The 26,648-nt window shown below is 33.3% G+C and overlaps 1 long non-coding RNA gene across 1 annotated transcript; it reads right to left on the bottom strand.

The window, feature by feature from the left end:
• Positions 1 to 315: 315 nt before the first annotated feature.
• On the bottom strand, positions 316 to 26,225 carry LOC123655406. Its single transcript, XR_006743394.1, has 3 exons — positions 26,215 to 26,225; positions 19,966 to 19,970; positions 316 to 655 (listed from the first exon to the last, which is right to left on the bottom strand). It is a non-coding gene; the product is annotated as an uncharacterized LOC123655406 (long non-coding RNA).
• Between the last annotated feature and the right edge of the window lie 423 nt (positions 26,226 to 26,648).

Raw genomic sequence — 26,648 nt, 5'->3', positions numbered from 1 at the left:
CTCAAAAAACTTCGTCGATTGCCGTCTTGAACGTCAAAATCGAACAACACGTTCCAAAGTTATGGCATTTCAAAAATTTCAAAAAAAAAGTTTTTCCAAGATGACTTTGAAATTTTGAGACTTATCGATTTTGTTCTCTTCACAACATTTTTAGTACTCGAGAAACTGCGTCGAATAGCATTCAGAAAGTTAAAATCGGTCAATTGATGCGTAAGATATCGTTGTTGCAAAAGTTCTAAAAAAAATTTTTGAGCTCGAAGAGCTCAAAAATCATTAATGTTGAAGTGTTGATGAGCTCGCAGAGCTCAACAAAGCACTCCTGAACTTACTTCGGCGCGCTTCGAGTGTAGATAGCGGGAAGTTGCAAGGATGGCCTTCAGGGTCATCCTCTTTTCGAATTTTTTTTTTAACAAGTTATAAAGTTAGAAAATGTTGGTGAATTAGCTGGTTAGAAAATGAATTATCGAATACTTAATTTTTTTCCATTCAATCTTAATATATGTATTTAATTTTTTTCTTGCAGTTAAAAGTAATGATTTTTTTTCTCAGTTAAAGTTCTAATATAAGGAGAATAATTATGTATAAACTATCATTTAAAATATTAAATATTCCCTGACGGTTTTATGGGCTAAAAGTTCTTAGTATGCATAAAAAACTAAACATTTTTATGATCAATTATTGATTAAAATTACAAAATTGTATAGTAAAATTACTAATCAAATTTTCTGTAACTGCTTGGCAAATTTCCAAAAATATTTTGTAATTTTATCAAACCCAATTCAAATGAATTGGTTGGTGTAGTTACGAAACTGCGTAGTAAATTTACTAAACATTTTTATGATCAATTATTGAATAAAATTACAAAACTGTATAGTAAAATTACTAATCAAATTTTCTGTAACCGCTTGGTAAATCTCCAAAAATATTTTGCAATTTTATCAAACTCAATTCAAGTGAATTAAGTAGTATAGTTACAAAACAGCATAGTAAATTTACTAAGCATTTTCATGATACATTCTTGAGTAAAATTACAAAACTGTATGATAAAATTACTATTTAAATCTTCTGGAACTGCTTGGTAAATTTCCAAAAACATTTTGTAATTTTCTCAAATTGAGTTGAAGCATTCTGTTTAGTAAATTTACTAAATTGTTTTGCGTTAAAACTTCCCACACATTTTTAGTAAGTTTACCAAAGAAATTTTTAACAGTGTAGCATTTGATAATTTAATCACACACAACGAAAAAAATTGAGATTTTTATGAATATTTTTAATCAAAAGCTAATACTTGTCATGTGCTCCTAAATTTAAACAAAATCTGACGATTAATTTTTGATTTATCCCTATTATTCTTATAGTAAAATCTTATTATATCCATTTATAGTGAATTTTATTGTCATTACTTAACCTACGATAAAACATAACATGCTATGGCATATGATACTACAAACGTGAATACGTATAAAATATAATAAATAGCAAAATAAATAAATAGCATGATAAATAGCTAACCAAAACGGAATCTCTAATACCTCCAGCCACCAGCAATTTGCGGACGCGAGACGGAATGCAATAACGATTCGATATTCAAAATATTAGAACGGAATGCGATGCTAATAGTTCTACGATCAGATCGCATTGAATCGTTAGTAAACAACTGCTATAGAGGGAATTTAGTGTTTTGTATTTATGAGCGGTACCTACGCCATTAGGAGTGTCAAAATTTAAACCTAAATAATTGTGTTTGCTCGCAAACGAAAAAAAAAACCGACTTTAATTACATCGTCAATTAATACAACACGTTCGAGGGTTTCCCTTGATTTCTCTGGGATTTCATCATAAGATCCTGGTCATGGTATCACACTTAGGATATCTCCTTTCTAACGAAAAAAGAATTATCAAAATCGGTACATAAACGACGAAGTTATCCCCGAACATAAATAAAAAATATATTTATACATATACGGTCAAATTGAGTAACTTACTCCTTTTTTGAAGTCGGTTAATGACTTCCTCCGTATTTCAAGTTGGTTAATAAAGATCTAAACTTTAAGTATTGTACAAGACAGTATATATAAACAATGAAGTAAGCAAAAATCACACTTCTCTTACTTGATGGTAGAATTATCGGTGATATATTCGCAAAAGCTCCTTGATGTAGCGTATGAAAGTAAAATGCTTATAAAACACATAGTCGATACCAATACATATATCACATAAATTTTTTCTCTACGTGCACATCTTTGCTTCAATTTTTGTAATTAGAAACATTGTTCAATTAACAAGTATACAAATACGCTGAAACAAAACAAAACGACGTATTGTATATACAGTAACAAACGCCAAAGCTAGGGAAAACGCTCGACTCGTTTAGTTATTTATATAAATGGTGACATAAACATTTGAATTTGCGTAGGCACATTAAATATTCTCTAATATCACCTTTGTTTCGTTTGGCACTCACACATAAACCATTTGTATGTGTACTGACGCTCAGGGTTGTGACTAGATTTATTGCAAATTGAAACGGTGTTAATGTGGTTGTAAATTCATAGGGTTTCCACATACTTAATATTAATAACTTTCACGGCCACTGTATACTCTTTTGATTTTACGGGGCTTACTGACGGTGACTGAGTTACTCGTGACCATGGCGTCTACGAATAATAGCTACAAAGTGACAATAGCGCTAAGTCCCGTATAGTATCAAAATGCTTATTGATTTATTTTACTTACCATCCGGTATTACAGTGGAAATTTTTATTACTTAGATTATTGTGTAACTTTTTGTTACTAGTCCGCTATGAGTCGTACTTAAAAAAAAAAAATACAGTGATACTGTTGTCTGTCAGCTGTTTTTCTGTTGTAATATATTTTGCCGTTCCCTTTTAGACTATAATTAACCTTACCAAAGAACTAAATCTAAGCGTAAGCTAAGCTGTGTGGTTACGGCAGTAAAGAATATACCCACTCCCTTTCTTTCCGTGGGTGTCGTAAGAGGCGACTAGGGATAACACAGTTCCACTACCAACGTGGAACTTAAAAAGCCGACCGATAGCGGGATAACCATCCAACTGGTGGCTTTGAAATACACAGGCCGAAGATGAGCAGTAGCATGTTCGGTGCGACAAAGCCAGTCCTGCGGTCACCAACCCGCCTGCTCAGCGTGGTGACTATGGGCAATATACATGAGCTCACGCCGTTTTTGGCGCAAACTTGTGGAGGCCTATGTCCAGTATTGGACTGCGATAGGCTGAAGTGCAAAACTTCAAATCATACCACAATATAAATTTTAATATTTTTATATGACAAAATTACGTACACAAATAAGGAAACATGTAATGTAAATGCAGTCATATTTCATAATTTTAATACATATGTATTTTGTTTATAACGATTCAGCGCCCTCTTTACTCATCTATCGTTATAACGACTTTCATACAATGTCATTATTGTTACGTATGCCGCACACTGCCTTAGCTATGCTATATATATACTATAAACGCTTCACAGTCGACAGTCAATAAAAGGATTTACTAAGGTTTTATTGATCCCAAAAAATACAAAAATAAAAAGCACGAAAGCCAGGACTACGTCAAATATATTTATTTATATGACCTATATAAATGCTTGCCATAAGTGGGAATCGAACTGACTGTTATGTATGCCTGTGAGCGTATAGACAGGGCCAGTGCAGTAATTAGCAATGTAATCTTTATGACGGACAAAAATCGATCTAGAAAGATCTTAAACATATATACAAAAAAAAAAAATTCGCTCCGTATTTAACCCAAAGAAAATTGCAAGTGTAGTTTGGTTTGTCATCGGTTACAAACTTAACATGTGTTTATACCCTAATGGACTGAACTAGTTATATAGAGACTAGAAAAAAAAAATCGGTTTCTCTACTCATTTTCATATTTAATTTCGTATGTAAAATGTGCCAACTGCCAAGGTAAATTACGAAACCAGTTTAATTAACGCAATAAAAACGTGTATAATTAAGACCTGTAAACAAAGAAAAATTATTTGATCATTTTAACTCATACTAACACTTTTTAATACAATACTAATCTTCTAATCATCACATTTCAAAATCGAATAAAAATCGTGAAGCTAAATACTTCAATACAATACCAACAGCACTGGACGCCATCCTTCCGCCACTCCTCAAACGTAGCGTGACTGCCAATGTCAGTAAACCGCATAATGGTTGTTAAAGAAAAAAAAAAAAATCGTACAGAATTGTAAATTGATTGTATCATAATGCGCAAGCGCTGTCATGTCGCACGCGATTATGTTATAATGTTTACTCCTTTCCCGTTAATGTATGATTACTTTCCACAGAACTTTATATATATGAAATGGTATGTTTCATGTTCGTAGTGTAATATTTTTTTTATTTTAAAGCGTAAATATGTATATATTTGTGTGGTCTTTACGAAGATTTATTTGAAAAAAATTGAAAAACCAAAAGTAAGCTTAAAAAAATCTTAGCAAAATAAATAGTGTCATAAATCGTAATTTCTAAAATTAGTCTAGAAAATAAAACTTACAAGGACTCTATCAAATCCATCTACCTGAGCTTCCGACGACGGCAAAACTCCATCATTTTATTTATTTGAAGTGATTACTTATGCTTTTGTAAATATTATATAAAAAAATTAAATAACCTATATAATAATAAAACTATAATCGTAAAAAAATATTAAAGAAAATAATATAAATGGTATTTCCGTGATGTATACAAAAATCAACACAACGATAATACGAAGAAGTCCATGTTTTAACGTATGTATCACTAATGAAATAATTTCAAATCAAAGTCACAGTATTATCGTAGGTTCATTATTACACTTTGTGCCATTTCTTTATTATTTAATCCGAGGAAAATTGAGTTGCGATTTAGGTGCCGGAATTTTCGATGACGGAAAGAAAGCGCAGTAACGAACTAGTTCGCGACATTACTATTTAGGAATTCATTATTAGTTTTAGAACAACACAAAAGTATATGCTAATGTGACAGCTTAGATTGAATTTTGCACTCGTGCTGCATGTTTTTATTTCCTGTTAGTCGTTTAGTAATGTAAGAGTATGAAAGCGAATAATATTTACTTACGTCTCTTTATAATTTTGTTTTTGTACAAATAACCATAGAAGGATTGACCATTAAGGAGTAGGCTTTATTACAGCATTATGATGTCATCGTGTACTAAGATTACTATGTCTTTATAAATCTATATTTACTATCCTATGATAGTAGTATGTTATATCACTTATACGTTATATTAACACTTATACGTTATATTAACACTTATTTAATACAATAATTATTTAATATATAAGAATAAAATTAATACCATACACGAAAACCATTGATTTTAATAACTTTAAAAAATAATTCAAGTATTCACCAATTATAGTATACGAAGATAATAAATAAACTATTCGTACAAATTCGCCATATGTAACATGCTTCATTTGAAAAGGTCTCGGTAGATGAAGAGATCGCAAATCTGCTGTCTCTTTCTTAATTTATCGAGTTAGATGGTTCTTGATTTAATGATGACCGGTCGTAAGTGGCTAGGGCAATGCGTTCAGGGCCTCAGATCAGGGCCCTTGAGATTAGCGACAACTAAGATCTTTTAGACCGTTTTGATATTAAACTTATCTATGTATGTGATTTATATTTTATTGTTACATGAAGACAAACATTTCTAAACCAATTGAGAAGAAGCTGGTACGAATGCACAAAATTAAGGAAAGGACAAGAAAAGGAGGAAAATCGGACTGTTAGTATTAGCTTTCCACTCTCACAAACTGTTATATGTATCGAAAAGCATTGGTAGTTTTTTATTACATACCTTTTTTATGTAGGTCTCTGGTTTGTATATGCCTTTGTGTGATATCCGATTTACCAAGGGGTGACTGAGGGTAGTTATATGCAACCCAATATCATAAAGAACTCACACATGTATACAATTTTGACGAATCACAGTACATAATGGTAGTTGATTACATTTTCGGTTCCGGGTTCAATTTTCGCTCATAGCAACCATTTGTATATGCTATAGAATTTTTTACCAAGCTATACAATTATTTTGTTCTTGTGTATTGTGTGTGTTTCCAGGCTCCCTACACAGGAGTCAAACATTGATTTTGAGGCGTTTATTTATTATTATATTATTACTAGCTGTGCCCGCGGCTTCGCACGCGTTGAAATTAGTATGTCACAAAGTTTTCTCGGCAAACTTCCAGTGAAACTATCATCAAAATCGGCTTAGCCGTTCCGTAAACCTTCCTCTTGCCAATGGTGGAGCCCTCTCTCCAATGGTAAAACCGCATGAAAATCTGTTCAGTAGATTTTGAGCGAATCGATCACATACACTTTTGAGGACTTTGTTTTATAATACACTAAATGTTGCCCGCGACTACGTCCGCGTGGTTATGAAGATATGCATTACTATTTAGTTTAACGCAAACTATTTTTTTTATTTCAGTCACTTGAAATGCTTATCAGACTGAGTAACTTTTTAAAAGGCACAATTTAGTAAAATTTAATAGTTATTTTTATAAAACCTCTCTGTACACCACATTTTTAGTTTTATTTTCAGGCTGTATGTGTTTCATATAAACTATCAAATCCAATTAAACCCCCATAGCGGTGGAATATCGTAAAATCCCTTCTTAGCGGACGTCTGCTAACTATAATCTACCTCCCTAATCTATATAGATTACGATTCATTATTTGGACACCTCACCTACATTTTAAATTTCAAGTACATACATACATACATACATATAATCACGCCTCTTTCCCGTAGGGGTAGGCAGAGACCACTTCTTTCCACTTGCCACGATCCTTACATACTACATACTATTTCAAGTCTCTTACTTCAAAAACATAGGACTTTCATACAAACTTCCAACCCCCATTTTACCCCCGTAGGGGTCGATTTTTGTAAAATCCGGTATTGACAGATGTTAACGCCCTATAAGGAACCTACCTGCCAAACTTTAATTTTGTGGCTGTTATAGTTTCGGAGATTCCGTGATGAGTGAATCAACCTACCATCCCCCGTTTTAACCCCAAAAACTTCCAACCCCCGTTTTACCCCCTTAGGGGCCGTTTCTCATAAAATCCGTTCTTAGCGGATGCCTACGTCTTATAAGGAGCCTACCTGTCAAATTTCAAGTTTTTAGGTGTTATAGTTTTGGAGATTTCGTGATGAGTGACCTTTCGCGTTTATATATATTATTACTAGCTGTGCCCGCGGCTTCGCCCGCGTTAAAATCAGTGTGTCACAAAGTTTTCCCGGCACACTTCCAGTTCTCATTATAATCGGCTTAGCCGTTCCGTAAACCTTCCTCTTGAACCGCATGAAAATCCGTTCAGTAGATTTTGAGGAAATCGATCACATACACTTTTGGGGACTTTGTTTTATAATACACTAACTGTTGCCCGCGACTACATCCGCGTGGTTATGAAGATATGTATTACTATTAAGATGTTTAACGCATTTTTTTTTTATTTCAGTCACTTGAAATGCTTATCACACTGAGTAACTTTTTAAAAGGCACAATTTAGTATAATTTAATACTTGTTTTTATAAAACCTCTCTATACACCACATTTTTAGTTTTATTTTCAGGCTGTATATGTTTCATACAAACTATCAACCCCAATTAAACCCCCTTAGCGGTGGAATATCGCTAAATCTCTCTACTCTACTACTATTATCTACTAACTATAATCTACCTCCCTGCCAAATTTCATCTTTATCCATCCTAGATGGATGGACCTTCCAGCTGTTTTTGGGTTCTCGTGATGAGTGAGTCAGTGACCTTTCTCTTTTATATATATAGATTACGATGTATTATTTGGACACCTCCTCACCATCTATGGAGCATATATTTTAAATTTCAAGTCTCTTACTTCAAAGACATAGAACTTTCATACAAATTTCCAATCCCCGTTTTATCCCCTTAGGGGTCGAGTTTCGTAAAATTTGTTCTTAGCGGATGTTTACGCTCTATAAGGAACCTACCTATCAAACGTCAAATTTGTAGCTGTTATAGTTTCAGATATTTCGTGATGAATGAGTCAATGTACCATCCCTCGTTTTAACCCCGAAAGGGAGTTGATTTCTAAAGATACATTGTTTAGAGACCTCCTCACCATCTATGGAGCATACATTTTAAATTTCAAGTCTCTTACTTCAAAATCATAGGACGTTCATACAAACTTGCAACCCCCATTTCACCCCCTTAGGGGTCGAGTTTCGTAAAATTTGTTCTTAGCGGATGTTTAAGCCCTATAAGAAACCTACCTATCAAACGTCAAATTTGTAGCTGTTATAGTTTCGGAGATTTCGTGATGAATGAGTCAATCTACCATCCCCCGTTTCAACCCCAAAAGGGAGGTTATTTTTAAAGATACATTATTTGTACACTTTCTCATCATCTATAGAGCATACATTTTAAATTTCAAGTCTCTTACTTCAAAAACATAGGACTTTCATACAAACTTCCAACCCCCGTTTTACTCCCTTAGGGGTCGAGTTTCGTAAAATCCGTTCTTAGCGGATGTCTACAATCTATAAGGAGCCTACCTGCTAAATTTCAAGTTTGTAAATGTTATAGTTTTGGAGATTTCGTGATCAGTGAGTCAACCTACGAACCCCCGTTTTAACCCCAAAAAGGAGTTGATTTCTAAATATACATTATTTGGACACCTCCTCACCATCTATAGAGCATACACTTTAAATTTCAAGTCTCTTACTTCAAAAACATAGGACTTTCGTACAAACTTCCAACCCCCGTTTTATCCCCTTAGGGGTCGTGTTTCGTAAAATTTGTTCTTAGCGGATGTTTACGCTCTATAAGGAACCTACCTATCAAACGTCAAATTTGTAGCTGTTATAGTTTCAGATATTTCGTGATGAATGAGTCAATGTACCATCCCCCGTTTTAACCCCGAAAGTGAGTTGATTTCTAAAGATACATTGTTTAGAGACCTCCCCACCATCTATGGAGCATACATTTTAAATTTCAAGTCGTTTATTTCAAAAACATAGGACTTTCATACAAACTTCCAACCCCCGTTTTACCCATCTTGGGGTCGAATTTCGTAAAACCCGTTTTTAGCGAATGTTTACGCCCTATAAGGAGCCTATCTGCCAAATTTCAAGGTTTTAGGTGTTATAGTTTCGGAGATTTCGTGGTGAGTGAGTCAACCTACCATCCCCCGATTCAACCCCAAAAGGGAGTTGATTTCTAAAGATATATTATTTGAACACCTTCTCATCATCTATAGAGCATACATTTTAAATTTCAAGTCTCTTACTTCAAAATCATAGGACGTTCATACAAACTTGCAACCCCCATTTCACCCCCTTAGGGGTCGAGTTTCGTAAAATCCGTTCTTAGCGGATGCCTACGTCTTATAAGGAGCCTACCTGCCAAATTTCAAGTTTGTAGGTGTTATAGTTTCGGAGATTTCGTGATGAATGACCTTTCGCGTTTATATATATTATAGATTATAGATTAGACATTTTCGTGTTCTACGTGAGTATGTGAATGAATGTAGACATTAGTGCTTATACATTAATTGCACAAAAAGTACACTGTGCGCTCATTCTCTTTGTATTTAGTTTAATAAATATATCTCAAAGTCCTTGTTAACAAATTGGGAGCGAGCGACATCAAATCGAAGCCAAATATAGTTTGTTATTTTAATTGTTTGCAGTCAGACAATGTTACTGAAATAATCAAATAAATCCAGATATTAACCAAGTAGGATTACACACGTCATGGAGCTTGCAGTGTCATGGAATGCTCTTTGTTGTATTAAACCATCAAACTGGGACAAACACGCAACCATGACGATCCTTATAATATTGCAACATCGCCAATAACAATATGATAATTTTGTACTGTATTTCAGTAAATATGTTGATTACTGGAATTTAAGGTAATGTATTAAGTATTAACTTTACATGTTGAACCATGTGCTTATTTTCTGTGTAATACACGTCTGTAGTATATTGTTCTAATCTTTACATATGTGATACAAATAAGCAACTTGACCTATCGCTTGAGTAGTAGATATTGTGCTAGGCGAATTTCCTCGCAGGTATTATGATATTTTAGATAAATTTGAACTTCAAAACTTTACGAGGCTAGACCGAGATTGGATTGAGCTTTGAATCTATTTAATATGAATTATATCTGACCGAAATGTATAGAAATAAAATATAGCATTAAGCTAAAACCTAAAACCTCATGAAATGTGGATGTCAAAGTACTGAACTTACCCCGTAACTAGTACTTTTGAAATAACTTAAGAACCTCAAAACTTTACTATGAGAAGGTAGCAGTTTTAATTAAAATCAGGAGAAATTTGTTTAATACCCGTGTAAGTCGTGGAGAAAATCAAACTGATCCAAACCCAATCTTCCGTAAAGATAAATACGAAGCTGTTTTTCATCAATATTTAATTCCAAAGGTTCGTCACGTTTAAATTTACCTCAGCTTTTACGATTTCGTGAAAAGCAGAGACTTAGAGAATTAGAAATGTTGAGATAAGGATGCGTATACAGTAAGATTAATAAGTACACGAGTATTTTCAAAGTTATCTTCAACATCTACCACAATTTATAATCTTATTATGAAGCTGCTATCTGTGCCTCGTATTCATTGTAAATCGAGATTCTGTGTTAGTCCGAATCTCGAGATGTCTACATATTCAAGCCAACGCCTAGCTTCAGTCCCATCGTTAAGTAGATTTTGATTGTCACGACAAATACCCAACTTTCAACAATCTGTACATATCTATATTAGGTAGATTTTTGTTATTTGCGAATCACAAACACATTCCTATTTTTTGAATTAATCACATCCTTGCTAAACCATGTTATTGTTAATAGTGATTTACAATATAATAATATTTTACACAATTAATTTGTTCTTAATCTGCTATCTTTATTTTCTACTTTTTATGAATTTAGATCTTAAAAACAGTTGTAGTAGGTTCATCCGGTCGAGATTCGGATACATCCTGAGCGTATCTTTATGTTCCCACTTTTACCATCTCATTGTAGATTTATTTGCCTTATGAATATTAAAGTCCTTTCCGAAATTGAGAGAGCTCTCAAATCTCTATACTTTGTTATTCCGCTGCGAATGACGCAGACGATAATGAGCTCTTACTGCGGGTAACTAGATGCTTCCTTGAGATTGTTTCTGTGAATAATATATGGAAGAGAAACAACAAACTTATTCTAAGCTTGGGCTTGCTTTTTTATTTATAATCAGGCAATTTAAACCTTTGTATCAATCGAGTTATCTTTTTTTGGAATATGGAAGTATTGACTGTTAAATTTATGATCTCTGGTTAAATCAAGCTGATATTGCTCCTAATATTTAATTGGCTTACAAGCCGCAAAATTTAGATATTATTAATTTTTTGTTTTTCTCTTCTTGCTTTAGTTTGTCGTAATTGTTTTTAAGGAACGAATTCAATTGCATGTGTAAGATTCTTTGGATTTTTTATACGACTAGGACAGCAAACAAGCGTACGACTTACATAATGGTAAGTGGTTACCTTTATCTATAGATGCTTGTAAAAATATTCAAATTCTTTAAAAGTATGTTATCGCTTTTATGAAAGTTAAATTATGGAATGCAAACTTGAAAATATGCAACTTTAAAAGGAAATTATTTTCATATCACAGAGAAACTTTGAATCGTAAGCAAGTTATTAGTATTATCAGCACATTCTTCGTCCTAAACCTTGCACAAAAAGCAACACTTCCATGACTGGCAACACTCCAAACTCGTATTAGAACGTAAAATGCCAGGCCAATTGCCAGCTTGAAGATAAGCATGTTTTAATTACATGGCAACTCTAAAAGGCTGTTTAAGTGACGCCTACATTCGCTTGAAAGTTTTCGCTTTGTTCCGCTTGTAAATTTTAAGCCTAGCTTAGCATTAAACGTATAGAGTATGATGAAAATTGGTATTCGTTGTTTTCTTTTTTTATTGTGCGAAATATGCATACGCTTGACGACAGTCTTGCTTGATGGAAAGTAGAGATAGGACGCTTGATGGATAATTGCCTCATCAATTTGCGGTTGAAATTATCCAAGTTAAAATTGACCGGAAACACGGATGCTGACAGGGTGTACTATCATATATTTCGTAATTCTATGAAAAACTTTTGATAAACCCTTTTTGTTGGTAAGTTAGATGTTAATCATGTGAGGATGCCACTTCGTAAGGTGTCTGGCTAATCTGTCGTTAAAACCCAAACTAAGAAAACTTCGCTAAAGAAAAGTTCAAAGAAAAGGCAATATTGCGTTGGTCTTTTTCTAAGCTATTTTGCCTATCTTAGACTTATTTACGTGGCTTCAGATAAGCAGATCCATCTGAAATAGAACTGCAGTACTCGTTAAACGAACCTAATTCTGTAAAAGTGGGACAAGCTATTCGGGTGTGAAGCACCGCTTCACTTTATTTAGAATATTGTGTTTTTGGCATGAGTTCCTGGGACGAAATGTGTCAAAAACATTGATCCCAAGAGTTGAATGTGGTTGCTAGTCGAAACATATGTTCTTTAGGGGGCGCTTAATTAACAAAAAAAAAACACTTTTTTATATATTTTAAACGTGTCTAAATCAACGTCAACCTTGTATCTTAAGAGTTGATTTTATTGTTCTATCACGATCTTGCCGTTTTTCACAATATGTATCTCTCCAGTTTTAAAGTATTTGTTTAAAAAAGCTACGAAAAGAAAGATCCCGGAATTCAAGCTGGTATTCTTAAAGGGCATCAATGCAAGCACCGAATGCTAGCGCTGCACTAAACATAGGAGACAGTGTGAAATGTTGATTGTTTACTTCCTTTTATTTTCATAAATTGACACAGAATTAGAAGAAGTTTAACTGAGGAGGCTTATACTAGATAGTTAGACAACGTGATTCTTGTGAAAATGGATTACTCGAACATTTACCCGAACCTTAACTTTGAGACCACGAGGACACCCGAACCGTACAGAAGGTCACCGTAGGGACTTCACGTTATTATGAACTCGTACATAAATTATAATTCGACGATTCGACCCAACGTCTGAATATTGTTGATTTGAATCAATCTCGAATGTTGTATTGCGTTAATTACACGACCTCTTTAAGGCAAATTTGTATAGGTACAAGCATAATATGAAATTTATGATTAGAATACAGTAAATTGTATATAAATTTTAATAAAACAATATAAAAAAACACTGTAACAAATAACTGAGGTAGGACACAGCAGGAATTTCCTGCTCAAAATATGGGCAGCCCGACTGGGGTAGTTACAGCCTTACCGAAGATCACATTACCTTACAGAAGATCACAGCTAAATAATACTGTTTTCAAGCAGTATCGTGTTCCTGTTGGTGAGTACGGTGACCAGAGCTCCTGGGGGGATTGGGGATTGGGTCGGCAATGCGCTTGCGATGCTTCTGGTGTTGCAGGTGTCTATAAGCTACGGTAATCGCTTACCATCAGGTGAGCCGTACGCTTGTTTGCCGACCTAGTGATACATAAAAAAAATTGATAAATTATTTAAACATTTAATAAAAACTTATGTATGCCTCGCAAAATTTGACGCTGATTTTCAATGATCACCTTGGAGTATCAAATACAGCTTTTATACCTATAATAAAGAAGCTATTGCGTCAGTTTCGTTGAGATTTTAACCTCGTTCGGGTAACAATGAAATCCTAGAAATTACACATGTCGATATTCATGAAAGCACGGAACTGACAACTACTGAATATTTTATCTCGTGAATATTTTTAAACATTTAGGCCGCAAAAAACAAAAATCATTCCGTCAGTACATTTCGGTCCAAAAATGAAAGCAGCTCACATATTCGTGTAGGACAGTTTCATTTTAAAACAGAGATAGGCATTTTAAATACTGCGAATTTTAGTTCGAGGGATTCATGGATAGAGAACAGAATGAGGTCACTGCATTGATATCTGGTGGAAATTCTCAGGTTTATTTTTAGTTTTCACAATTGTTATAATAAAATAATTGAAAACACAACTTTTTTTATATAAAAGCGATAAATTGTTGCCTATTACTTCTCATGTTTTAATTTAATATTTAATGTTAAGTTTTTTTCTTTCAAAATTAGTATTCAGTAATTTTTTGTTAATTAAACTATATATTTATTAATGCGTTTGTGCGTTTTGAAGAAAAACCAGTCTCTTGAAATGCCCGTCTGTGATTTCGAAATAACCGTGGTTTATCAAATCCATATAGTTATTTACACGATATATAAATATCAACAAATGATTTTAAAATTCTTGTCTTTCTGTTTTTCTTAGCTTATTTTTATGGGACTTTCACTGGTAAGATAGAGAGAGCTATGAAGCAACAGATATAGCTACTTTTTATTCCGGAATTCCCGCAAAGCCGGGATTTACGCGGGAAAAACTGCGTTTACCACCAGGGCGGGGGTACAACTGCGCCAACGGGCTAGTCAAAAGAATTACGTTTATTGTTCGCATTACGTTAAAATTTTATAATGTAGTAAAACATCACTAAAAATTGTCTGTTTCGTTACACAGTTACAGTCGGTATAGATAAGTAACTTTATTTACTATATGGGTGGTAAAGTGCGTGTTAATTAAGTTTCTGAGTGTAAATAATTATATATTCGAGAAATAGTTTATAAAAATAAGGTATTAAGACGAGATAACCCGATAGGTGCCCTAAATGTGTTATCTTAAAAGTCAACTTGACACAGCTGATAATGTACTAGGGCAGTTTATGTCAAACGTGTTATCATATTAATTGTAATAATAATTGTTTAAAGACATCGACTTCGCTTATTCATATTAATAAGCTATTAATAATAATTATTTATCTGATTGACGCTGTTTCTCTTTAACATTTACGTCGATGGAATGGCAGACTGAAATAAACAAGCGTAAATAATTTTAAAGCAAGCGGTTAAATCGTTAAAAACAGAGTGTGAGCCGCTCGTAGCAACACAATAAAAATGTAGAAACTTTTAAAATACCTAACATTTAATTAAAAAGGTCTCAAGACGCTGATTTTGTTATAACTTTACCTAACCAAACAGTCGTCTTGTCTTGAGAACTGTCAAATGCGTATAGTTAAAATAATCGTTACATTTCTCATATTTTTTTAAAATTTTCCATGCAAATTTATTAGTTCCTAATTCCACAAGAACCTTCTAAAAGTATTGGAAACTGATAATATCGGCTTGTCCCGCTTAAGTTTAGCGCTTAGCGACACATTTGGTGATTCATTTTGGTTTTAAGAAAGACTTTTTAGAGTTGAAACTTAAATGTGACTACACTTTAACGTGTAACTTATTTTCCTTGTCACAACTAAACTTGTTCAACGTCACATTTTATTGCTCCACCCTCCCATTTAACGTGTGACGTAATAAAACTCTCTTTCATAACTTATAAAACGCCAAAAGCGAACACAATTATTTTTCCTCATAAGTTCTGTCGTCAATACGTCACCAATCATTTTAAACGCAGGCGAGGATATTGTGTGGAAAACCGCAGATGTACGACTGGTAAAGGGACGTCTCTATACTATGTACATATAGTTTAATGGAAAAGGCATGTAACGTTTTTGCTTTCTTATTTCAATGACTTCTCGTTTGAAATTTAATACTGGCTACAATCAGATACGTGGAATTATTTGTTGCAAATGACAAGTACTTGCACAACCAACGGTATTTCTAACTTTGTATGAAACAAATATCAAGAAGTTAATTTTTTTTATTATTTTGTTAAAAAAGAAGAAGAAGTGTCGATTGAGAGTTATAGGAAATTTTTAAATGACAATATCAAAATGTCGTTAGAAAATTCGGTACCATGCTAAAAAAATTTTTCAACTTTCTAGAAGACCGATGCTACTGTACTTTCTTGATAAAAGACAGATCTTTGATTTAATAATGGTTCACGAAGTTGTATTAAATTTCCGATAGTAAGGACCCTGAGTCCGCTTGTGCATAACGCTATTTGACGGATAACGGTATCCAACAGATAAAAGTTTTTGATATATTATTGTTCTTTGTTACTATTATATATATACTAGCTGACCCGGCGAACTTCGTATCGCCTAACAGTCGATTCCTTAATTTTAATTATTATTATTAATATTTTTTTTTTAGAATTTTTCTCTCCGTAAGAACCATCCTCGTACTTCAAGGAATATTTTAAAAAAAGAATTAGCGAAATCGGTCCAACCGTTCTCGAGTTTTGCGCTTAGCAACACATTCAGTGACTCATTTTTATATTATAGATATATCTAATACCTAATTGCGGATATATGAGTACTTTGAAACATACTCGTAACTTCAAAATATACTCATTCATCATTGGAAATTGCCACCCGAGGAAATGATTACGACAATCATAATAAATGTATAATACTATATTACCTCCAAGTTTAGGTAATATTTCACTTGTATTTACGACATTGTTATAATATTTCATTTAAAACAATTCTGAACGTATAATTGAGGTAAGGGCAAAGCAGGAAATATTCTCGAAGTCTGGAGTAGCCCATCTGATGAAGTACCTCAACCTTACAGATTATCATATCAAAATTATACTGCTATTAGAGAATGTTGTGTACCTTTGACTAGCCAAATAGAGCGCTTGGGGACTGTTAGTGGTAGGTTCAGAAACGCAATAGTGTTGCACATGGTATCATCTATTTGGGCATCCATAGATTACGCACGCTACGGTAACCACTTACCACCAGGCAGACCGTACGCTATTTCCATTCTAGTAGTATAAAAACGTGAACTATATCTGAAAGTGCCAATAACTTCCAAAATTTCTCACATAAGGAAACAGTCTCTAGAGGATATGATTACGATGATAATAATAAAAGGCGTATGTTTGCACTTCTAATCTCGTATGAAAACGCGAGCTTATCGCCTATTTCTGTTTACATTGTCTTAGGGAACAGTATAAGACGCTACATATTTGTGAGAATGTTACAAGGTCTTTTTAGGATTGTTTACCTAACAACACGGAGAGAAAGTGTTATGAGACTCGGTAATATATCGGTAAATATGCTATAAAGGAAATATAGACACTGTTGGAATTACATGTGCGTCACAATGTATATAGGTAAAATACAATTACCTAATATTTACTAATAAAAAGCCAATTTCAGAGAAAACAGCTTACAAGATTTTGTTTTACTGATAGCATCATCAGATCATCAAAAGGTTCTATGTTATACCTTCAGATATACCTACTCTTATCTTATCATACATAGATCATCATACAGACATCATATATCACACAGACATATAGATGTCTAAAAACAACGAAAAACGTATTTCGGAAAATGACTCAGTAATTTTGAAGATACAAACGCAATCTTTCACATTTTTTTTTTTGTAGATGCTTAAACAAAAATAAATATCGGCGAAACGGATGTTGTCGAAAAATGTTAACACACCTTTAATTTTTTAAATGTGGCTTACAAAAACATGATGATATAATTATTAAAAAATAAATAGTATTGAAACTAGCCGTATGAATTTTGAAGGTATCTTTCACTCACTCACTTCAGCCTATCGCAGTCTACTGTTGGACATAGGCCTCCACAAGTTCGCGTCAAAAAATGGCGTGGACTCATGTGTGTTGCCCATAGTCACCACGCTGGGCAGGCGGTTTGGTGACCGCAGGGCTGGCTTTGTCGCACAGACGACGGCTGCTGCCCGTATTCGGCCTGTGTATTTCAAACCCAGCAGTTGGGTGGTTATCCCGCCATCGGTCGGCTTTATAAGTTCCAAGATGGTAGTGGAACTGTGTCATCCCTTTGTCGCGTCATACGACACCCACGGGAAGAAGAAGGGGTGGCTATATTCTTTATTGCCGTAACCACACAGCTTTCGCAATGTTGGAATAGTTTTTTATGCATGTTGAAGTTAAATAGACAAATGCAGTCATTATCCGTTTATTTTCAAAAGAAAGTAGTAGCAATGAATATTAAGTTTGTGATTAAAAATAAGTAAATATTTTGCAAATTTCACACAGGTTAAAAGTGGAAAATGAAAGTTTGATATAGCAGTTTCAGCACGTTTTATATTTTTATTAAATTTATCTTTGAGTTGTTAAAAATATATTTATTTAATACGCAGTTGGATCGAATTTTTTTTTGCTCTCAACAGAAAACAAGATAAATTACATACAAAAATATTTTTATTTCTCAGATTACACCTAATTCAGTGTATTTCTTTCATCTAGTTTGTAAAACTTCTATATCTGCTTTAAAGAATAATTTTTGAAGTTCTGCAAAATACTAGTTCACTACGGCTTCAACCTCTTCATTTGACAAAAATTTCAGGCCACGAAAGTGCAATAGTATGCTGAGTTTATTTTTTAGTTTTTTGAAGGTTATGACTCCACGAGCATCCCAAAAACAGGTGCCATCACCTTGTCAGATTATATTGCCTTTCTGTGGGGTCAGTTCATCAGATTTTGTCCATTGCTTGGACTGTTGTTTGGACTATTGCGTAAAGCGATGAACCCAGGTTTCGTCCATTATGAAAAAGCGGCCAGTTTCAAAGATCTTCAAACAGTCGCGAGTAATTGTTAGACGAATTCATTTTTGCTCGACTGAAAGCAGTCTAACGATCCACCTAGCGGATACTCTAGGAAATCTGAGTTCATTGATAAATGATGTTTTGTGTTCACTAATATGAAATGACTACAGTGTCTACAATTTCCCTTATAGTCAATCTGCGGATTCCCAATTTGATATCCCAAACTTTGTGGATGTTTTCTTCAGTCGTAGACGTAGTAGACCGGCTAGAGCAAGGGTCATCTTCAACGCTTTCTCGTCAACGATTAAATACTGCAAGTCATTTTTACAGTGTTATCCGATGAAGCAGATTCCCTTGAAGAATTCCGTCACATTATCATGGATCTGTTTCGGTGTTAATCTCTTTTTAAACAAATATTTGAACACTGCACATTGTTTCAACACCTTCGTATCTTATGTCATTTGTTAGATTTATTGTTCAAACATTTGGTACTTAAAATTAAAACAGTTATGAGAATATTAAATCAACTCTACAGAGTTTCGTACTTCCCGAATAAAATATTTTATATATAATAAGCAAGTATTTTAAGCCCCAACAAACGAGCTTGAATCTTGATGGTCTTGTTGAGATGCAGATCTAAATTAAAAGTAGGACTGAAAAATGTATAATATTTATCAAAAAAAAAATGTTGATGATTGTTTCCGCTAGAGGATCTGGGGTATTCAGCGGTGGGAACATTTATAAACATACATTAACCTTACCAACATACTATATCATAAAGTTTCCAAGATTATTGATTTGTATAAAGTACTATCCAAAGTCATGTCCAACAATAATCTCTATACGTTACCTAAAGTTTTTATTACAAGGGACATCGATAAACTTAAACCCAACCCTCGGCTATAAATTGCTATTAGGCTCGTGATAAAATTATTTACTCTACGTATCCTCTATCAATCAACCCATACCTAAAGTATCTCAGATAACGGCTTATCTATTAGAAAATCCCGGCAAAATATATTTTCTTTATAAATTTATACGAAACCTAACGCGGCGTAGGTGAAAAGGGAGTTTGTAAAACAAAGGGAAATAAGAAAAGCTATTTTATATTAGATACGCATGAATGAACAGGCTTTGAACAGACTCAACAAAAACAATCTTCACTTGATAAGTAGGTAAATTAGGTTAATTTATTCAATCGATGGTTTGTATACATTAAAAAAAAATACAATGAACTGAATATTTTTATATAAAATCCAAAACATAACGTGAAACGATCCAATTTTCGATTGATTGAGTTGTGGCTGCGTTTTTGACATAGCACGTCGCATGTACGTAAAAAAATATTTAGCAAAACAAAGCCTAACAAAAAACAATCAACAAGTGAAAATATAAATAAAAGACTAAAGTAATTAAAACAAATTTTGAGTTGGCGCCAGATTAAAAACAAACAAAAGCTGATAAACGGCAAAAGCGTATAGAATTCAGTTACAGAATGCTTAACGCTTGCGCGTAGACCGCTGCTACTTTACGCATTTCCCTTGTATTGTTTCTTTTGATATAATTCGCATTATTAGAAGGAATATCCTGCTTAAATTTTTGGAGATGCCTGACTAGGAAAAACCGACTAACTCAACCTTACAAAATGAACACAGCCAAGTAAGGTAACTTGAGTTGCTGGGGATACCGGCTACTAGCGTCCACCTGCTATGATATCAGCTTACGATCAGTTAGAGTTATCTCCCGTTGCTTAATTAGGCAGAATAATTTTAAATATGTAAGGTTATAGTAAACAATTAACTATCCATTATTGTTGTACGATTAGAGATACCTTGTTAAATTTAAATGCCATCAACTTATAAATATCCTTCATATATGAGTATCATTTTCAATAAAAATAAAAAAATAAAAATAAAAACTCTTCTAAATCCGATAACCCAGTTTAAAGTTGTGCGTAGTAAAATAACGCTAGCCAGTTAGGAAGTAATTATATACTGGGTGAATAGTCAATCTTGACCCATTTTGTAAGAAAATAGGTCAAAATTATGGTTAAAATTATATTGTTAACACGTGGTTCAATAAGTCCCGAGACTAAGTACTAAAAAAAGGTCTTTTTTATAAAATTAATTTTTATTCATCAACATAGTCTCCTCCAAGAGCGATACAGTCCCTCCAACGCTTTTCTAACTTTTCTATCCCATGTGTGTAGAACGATTTGTCTTTGGCTTCAAAATAAGCCTCCGTTGCTGCAATAACTTCACTATTTGAGTCAAATTTCTTACCCTGAAGCATTTTTTTGAGGTCTGCAAACAGCCAGTAATCGCTGGGGGCCAAGTCTGGCGAATAAGGGGGATGAGGAAGCAATTCGAAGCCCGATTCGTTAATTTTGGCCATCGTTCTCACGGACTTGTGACAAGGCGCGTTGTCCTGGTGAAACACCACTTTCTTTTTGTTCATGTGAGGCCGTTTATCCGCAATTTCGTACTTCAATCGCTCCAATAAGCACATGTAATAGTCACTATTTATATTTTGCCCCTTTTCAAGGTAGTCGATGAAAAGTATTCCATGCGCATCCCAAAATATAGACGCCATAACCTTACCGGCCGATTTCTGAGTCTTTGGACGCTTCGGGCGGCTTTCACCAGCCGCTCTCCACTCCGCTGCCTGCCGATTGGATTCCGGAGTGAAATGGTATATCCAGGTTTCATCCATTGTTACATACTGATGTAAAAAATCCTTTTTATTATGATTCATCAGCGCCAAACATCTTTAACTTTTACCTTCCGATCTTCCAATACGATTTTAAGGACTTGGTTAATATTTTGTTGAGTCACTGCTTCATTTGGACGACCCGAGCGTTCCCCATCATTGGTGTCCATGCGACCGCGTTTGAAGTCGGCATACCACCGACAAATGGTTGCTTTAGAGGGAGCTGATCCTGCATAACATTTTATAAGCCATTGCTGTGCTTCGACGGTATTTTTTCCCATTAAAAAACAATGTTTTATCAACACGCGAAACTCGTTTTTTTCCATTGTATCGAAATTACAACCGTAGCGTCACTTATATGTTTCAAAATCAATAATTTTATAGTTCCATTTTTAAAAATTTGACACATATTCTTGTATTGATAGCCAGTACTTTTTAAAAATCAAAAGAGTTTTTAATATATGCGCCATTTCCAGGTTAGTCTCGGGACTTATTGAACGATGATTATACAGTATACATTTCGATATATATCTATATATACTATTTGTGTGTGTATATATATATATATATATATATATATATATATATATATAGAAATGACTGTTGGAGGTAGGTCAATTAAGTTATTTTGTTTTTGAGACTTTAAAATTATTATATACCAGCGACCCGCCCCGGCTTCGCACGGGTGCAATGTTGATACTAAATATACTACAGAATGTCTTTATTTATAGTGTGAAGTGTGAAGCTAGCTTATAGCATGGTTATTAACATAATAACAACAACAAATATGGGTCGTTAGATTACACGTTGTTACAGAATGCGTTGAAGAAATAAAGGTTCATTGCTCGTTCCCCGTAGGTGGTAGCGTGGTAATATGTAGCCTATATGTTGACCCGACTTCTTAATAATATTCGTGCCAAATTTGAAGTAAATCCATGCAGTACTATTTGAGTTTATTACGGACATACATACAGACGAAAATTCTAAAAACTATATTTCTGTCTTAGTATTCTTAAAAAAAAATATTCAATGTACAGTTTTGACTTTTCTACCATTTTATTTATTTATTTATTTATTTATTTATGTTTATTAGGAAGACATACAGTTTGATATACATTAAAAATAAAATTTAAATGACATACATTTTCCAGTTAAGTCTTCACATAATAATAGCACAAATAATAGCAATTAGTACATTAATAAAAAAGGCATACTAATTTCAACTCTAAGGGTCTAAATTTAGATATATATTTTCTTATACCAAATTAAAATGCCAATAAAATATGATTGAAAACAAAAAAAAAAATGACAACAAAAAAAAAGTGACAGAATTCTAACAATATCAGATATTAAGATTACAATTAAAATTATTAATTAAAATTAAAATATTATCGAGAAATGACATTCATCGTGATAGATTTAAATCTATTTAAGTTAACATTAAACATGTCAATGTCACCAAACACATTGTTATGAGAGTTGCATGCACGATAAAGAAAAATATTCCGAGCATATTTCGTTCTAATTACAGGTACAAAAAATTGTAATTTTTTACGAGCTTGTAAACGAGGACATCTCAAACTAATATTACTCAAAAGATAAGGGGTATCAACATAACCGGTTAGTATTTTATAAAGCAAATGCTCGTCCCTAACCATTCGACGGTCCTTTAAAGAGATCAGAGCGGATGGCTTCGCGAACAGGTAGTTAGTTTTAAAACTAATATGTTTGCTAAATTTCTTTTGAACATTCTCAATTCTATCAATGTATACATTGTATATTGGGTTCCACACAGTTGAAGCATATTCGAGAACTGAGCGAACGTAGGCATTGTACAAAGTAAAGAGTGTGGCACTGTTACGAAAATCTTTTCCAATCCTAAGAATAAACCCCAGCATTCGAAACGCCCTGCCAACAATGTAGTCAATATGACAGTTAAATAAAAGTTTACAGTCAAGGTACACTCCCAGGTCTCTCACCTCAGTAACCCTCTTGATTGGTTCATTGTTAAAACAGTAATTGTACTCCACTGTATTACGTTTACGCGAAAAAGTAATGACATTGCATTTTTCGATGTTCAAGATAAGACCATTGCACTGACAGTAATCAAATAAACGGTTCAAATCATCCTGCAACAATGCACAATCAGTAGGTGTATTAATTGGCTTAAAAATTTTCATGTCGTCAGCATATAATAATATTTCCGAGTTCTTAAATACCTTATTTATGTTATTTATGAATAGAATAAAAAGTAGAGGGCCGAGATGAGAACCCTGAGGCACACCTGAGGTAACGGGTACAAAAGATGAGCAAAAGCCTTTAACTGTCACAGCCTGACTCCGCTCCCTAAGATACGAAATCATCCAACGTAGGAGATCGCCATGTATACCAACTTCTATAAGCCTACGAATTAATAAATAATGCGAAATTTTATCAAATGCTTTTGAGAAGTCGGTATACACGACGTCAACCTGACAACCACTATCCATATGAGACAATATTCGGTGTAAAAATTCATTCAAATTAGACTCTGTAGATTTATTATTCATAAAACCGTGTTGCTGTTCAATAATTATAGGCCTAAAAATTGGAAAAATGCTGTCATATATAATTTTTTCAAATAATTTAGCGATAACACACAATTTAGAAATAGGTCTGTAATTCTGAATATTATGTTTATTACCAGACTTAAAAACGGGCACCACAAATGACTGTTTCCATAACAGCGGCATAACTCCGGTTTTCAGGGACTTATCAAAAAGCAGAGATATTGGAAGCGCAAGACTGTCACTACACATTTTTAGAAAATATGGAGGTATAAGGTCAGGGCCACAACCCTTATTAACGTCAAGTTTCCTTAAATATCTTGATACAATCCCACGCGATATATCGACAGTTCCAATTGAAACACTATCATGACAATTTTGAGACGTGTTAAAGTTATTTACATCGTAATCTGTGTTGGGCGTATTAGATCGAAAGACTGATTTAAAATAATTGTTGAAAAGAGAACTAATCTCTATACCATTTGACGCAGACAAATGATTCAAAAACATCGTGCCAGGTAATTCATTACAGTTTTTTTTAGACTTTACGAATGACCAAAAATGTTTACTGTGTCGTAATATTTTTTCTTCTGAGTTATTAATATAAGTATCATAGCAGTATACTTGTGCCCTTTTTTGTCTATCCCTTAATAATCTGAAAGTATCATAATCACTAATCCGTCCGTAGATTTTCCACTTTCTGTGATATTTGAGTTTTTCCCTAACAATTTTAATTAAAGCGCTCGAATACCAACACGGATAATGTCAAAAATTATTATATGTATAATATAGATTTTTTTATGTAACTTTTTGTTTTCTATATATTGTTATCTTAAAGTTGTTAGTTACGTTTTAAATTCATCGTCTTTCCTTTTTAGACTAGGAAATAGAATTACAGTCTATTTCCAAGCTTGAAAACTCTCATTCTAGTTACAGACTATTATGGATTACTGTCGGTATTTTATACTACAATATTTGAATATCACTCACACTCGTCATGTACGAGTATATTTATAGGCAATAGAATTTGCGTACAAAATGTCAAAGATGTACCTAATATGAAATATTTACGAATAACTAGTAATTTATGAAATATATGTATGTATGAAATACAGTACTTTCGTGTTTTATTCTTAAATATGGTTTTATATAAATATAGAATATGATTGATATTATGTTCCTTTAGCGACGAGTTTTTTTTTTTTTTACTTTGGTCTTAACAGACCGTATCGGATATTCTTTGTTGTACCTATTCAAAGTTTGTTCCTATTCAAAGGATGTACATCAATAAGTAATTCAAACATGCAAATAATAATCTACAAAGGTGGTCTTATCGCTAAGTAGACGCTTTACGAGTCAGATTTCCTCCAGAGTTTTTGATGTTAAGTCACCGATGTAATAGTGATGTTATTAAATCTACTTTTTACCATGCTTTTATTAGACTGGTTTTGGTATCAATCTTTGAAGTATTCGTAGAGCTCAGTGAGAACTTTGGTTATGTGATCACAAAATAAATAAATGTGTGTACCTAATTGTACCTGTACCTAATTACTACTTTTTACGTTTCTATTGGAACGGTCACAGTAATCAGCGTAACTGACACCAGATCGGATTAGTTCCCAGTTTGTTACGTTGGGAACAATTTATTTACGAACGTGAACAAAAGTAATTAATTCTTGTTCAGAAGAGAAGCCCAGGTGCAGACGAGTGAGTGGTTTTACATGTTTAATAGGGCGTCTGGCGCGTGCCGCGGGTGGCCGTACCTATATCAAAATATAATATTAATTTAAAAGATAAATTGACTCATACTAAAATATTTAATGTTACTTTTATTTTAAAATTACCCTCAGATTATTCATAATAAAGATGAGTATGGATAAGTGGGGCTTAATTTCTTGCAAGATTTTACTAAATTTATAATGATTGACAATTTTTAAAATATATAAGTATCTTGGCTTCACCAACTTCTGAAGAAGCTAGAAATTGCTATAAATCAGTCCTAATATATTTAAAGAGGCGTTGTTGATTTAGTTAAGAACGATGGAGGTGACGTGGTCACTGTGTGACAAACCTATTTTTTATTAAGAATAAAAAAAAAATCTTTAAAGGCTAAGTTTGACTGCTAAGTTTCTTAATGATTATTCCCTACAGAATCTACTTTACGAATATACACCGCACTATTTTAATATATAGATTTAAGTATCACTTATTTAGAGGTAAGTTCAGATAAAGTCATTTTTTTTAAATATTAAATTCCCCTGTTATAAATCTTCAAAAGAAACATAGTAAGTGGGTTATAAAAACGTAAAGCTACCCCTCAAAGTACCGGAAAAGTAGCCATAAACATTAACATCGGTAAAAGACGTCATGAGTGGCATCTAGATATTATAACACTTAGACATTTGTATAAAAATATCAGGGCATATGGGGACGATTTGATATTGTTGATTGATATTGCCAAAATCAAGTATGTTAATTTCATACTTGATTCAATTCAATCACATTAAAATATATTTTTTTGATTATAAGGGAATATCCATTAATTACGTGAGTTCAGAATCGGGGGAGGGGTCTAATGAAATCCTACCAAATCTCATTTAAACCTAGGGGGGGTTGTCGAAAATCTCACCTCAACTTCAAAATATATAAAATAAATATATATATAAAAAATTGAATGTTCATTTTGCCCACTAAAATAAATATCATGGCTTATAAAATCATTTAGTTTTTGCTTTGAATTTTATTCAATTTAAATAAATTAACTATAGTATACCTGAACAGTTTA

The sequence above is a fragment of the Melitaea cinxia genome, chromosome 1 (genome assembly GCF_905220565.1).
Source record: "Melitaea cinxia chromosome 1, ilMelCinx1.1, whole genome shotgun sequence".
Taxonomy (NCBI): Eukaryota; Metazoa; Arthropoda; class Insecta; order Lepidoptera; family Nymphalidae; genus Melitaea; species Melitaea cinxia.
The sequence above is the reverse complement of the archived record's forward strand: the minus strand, read 5'-3'. Positions and strand labels throughout refer to the sequence as shown.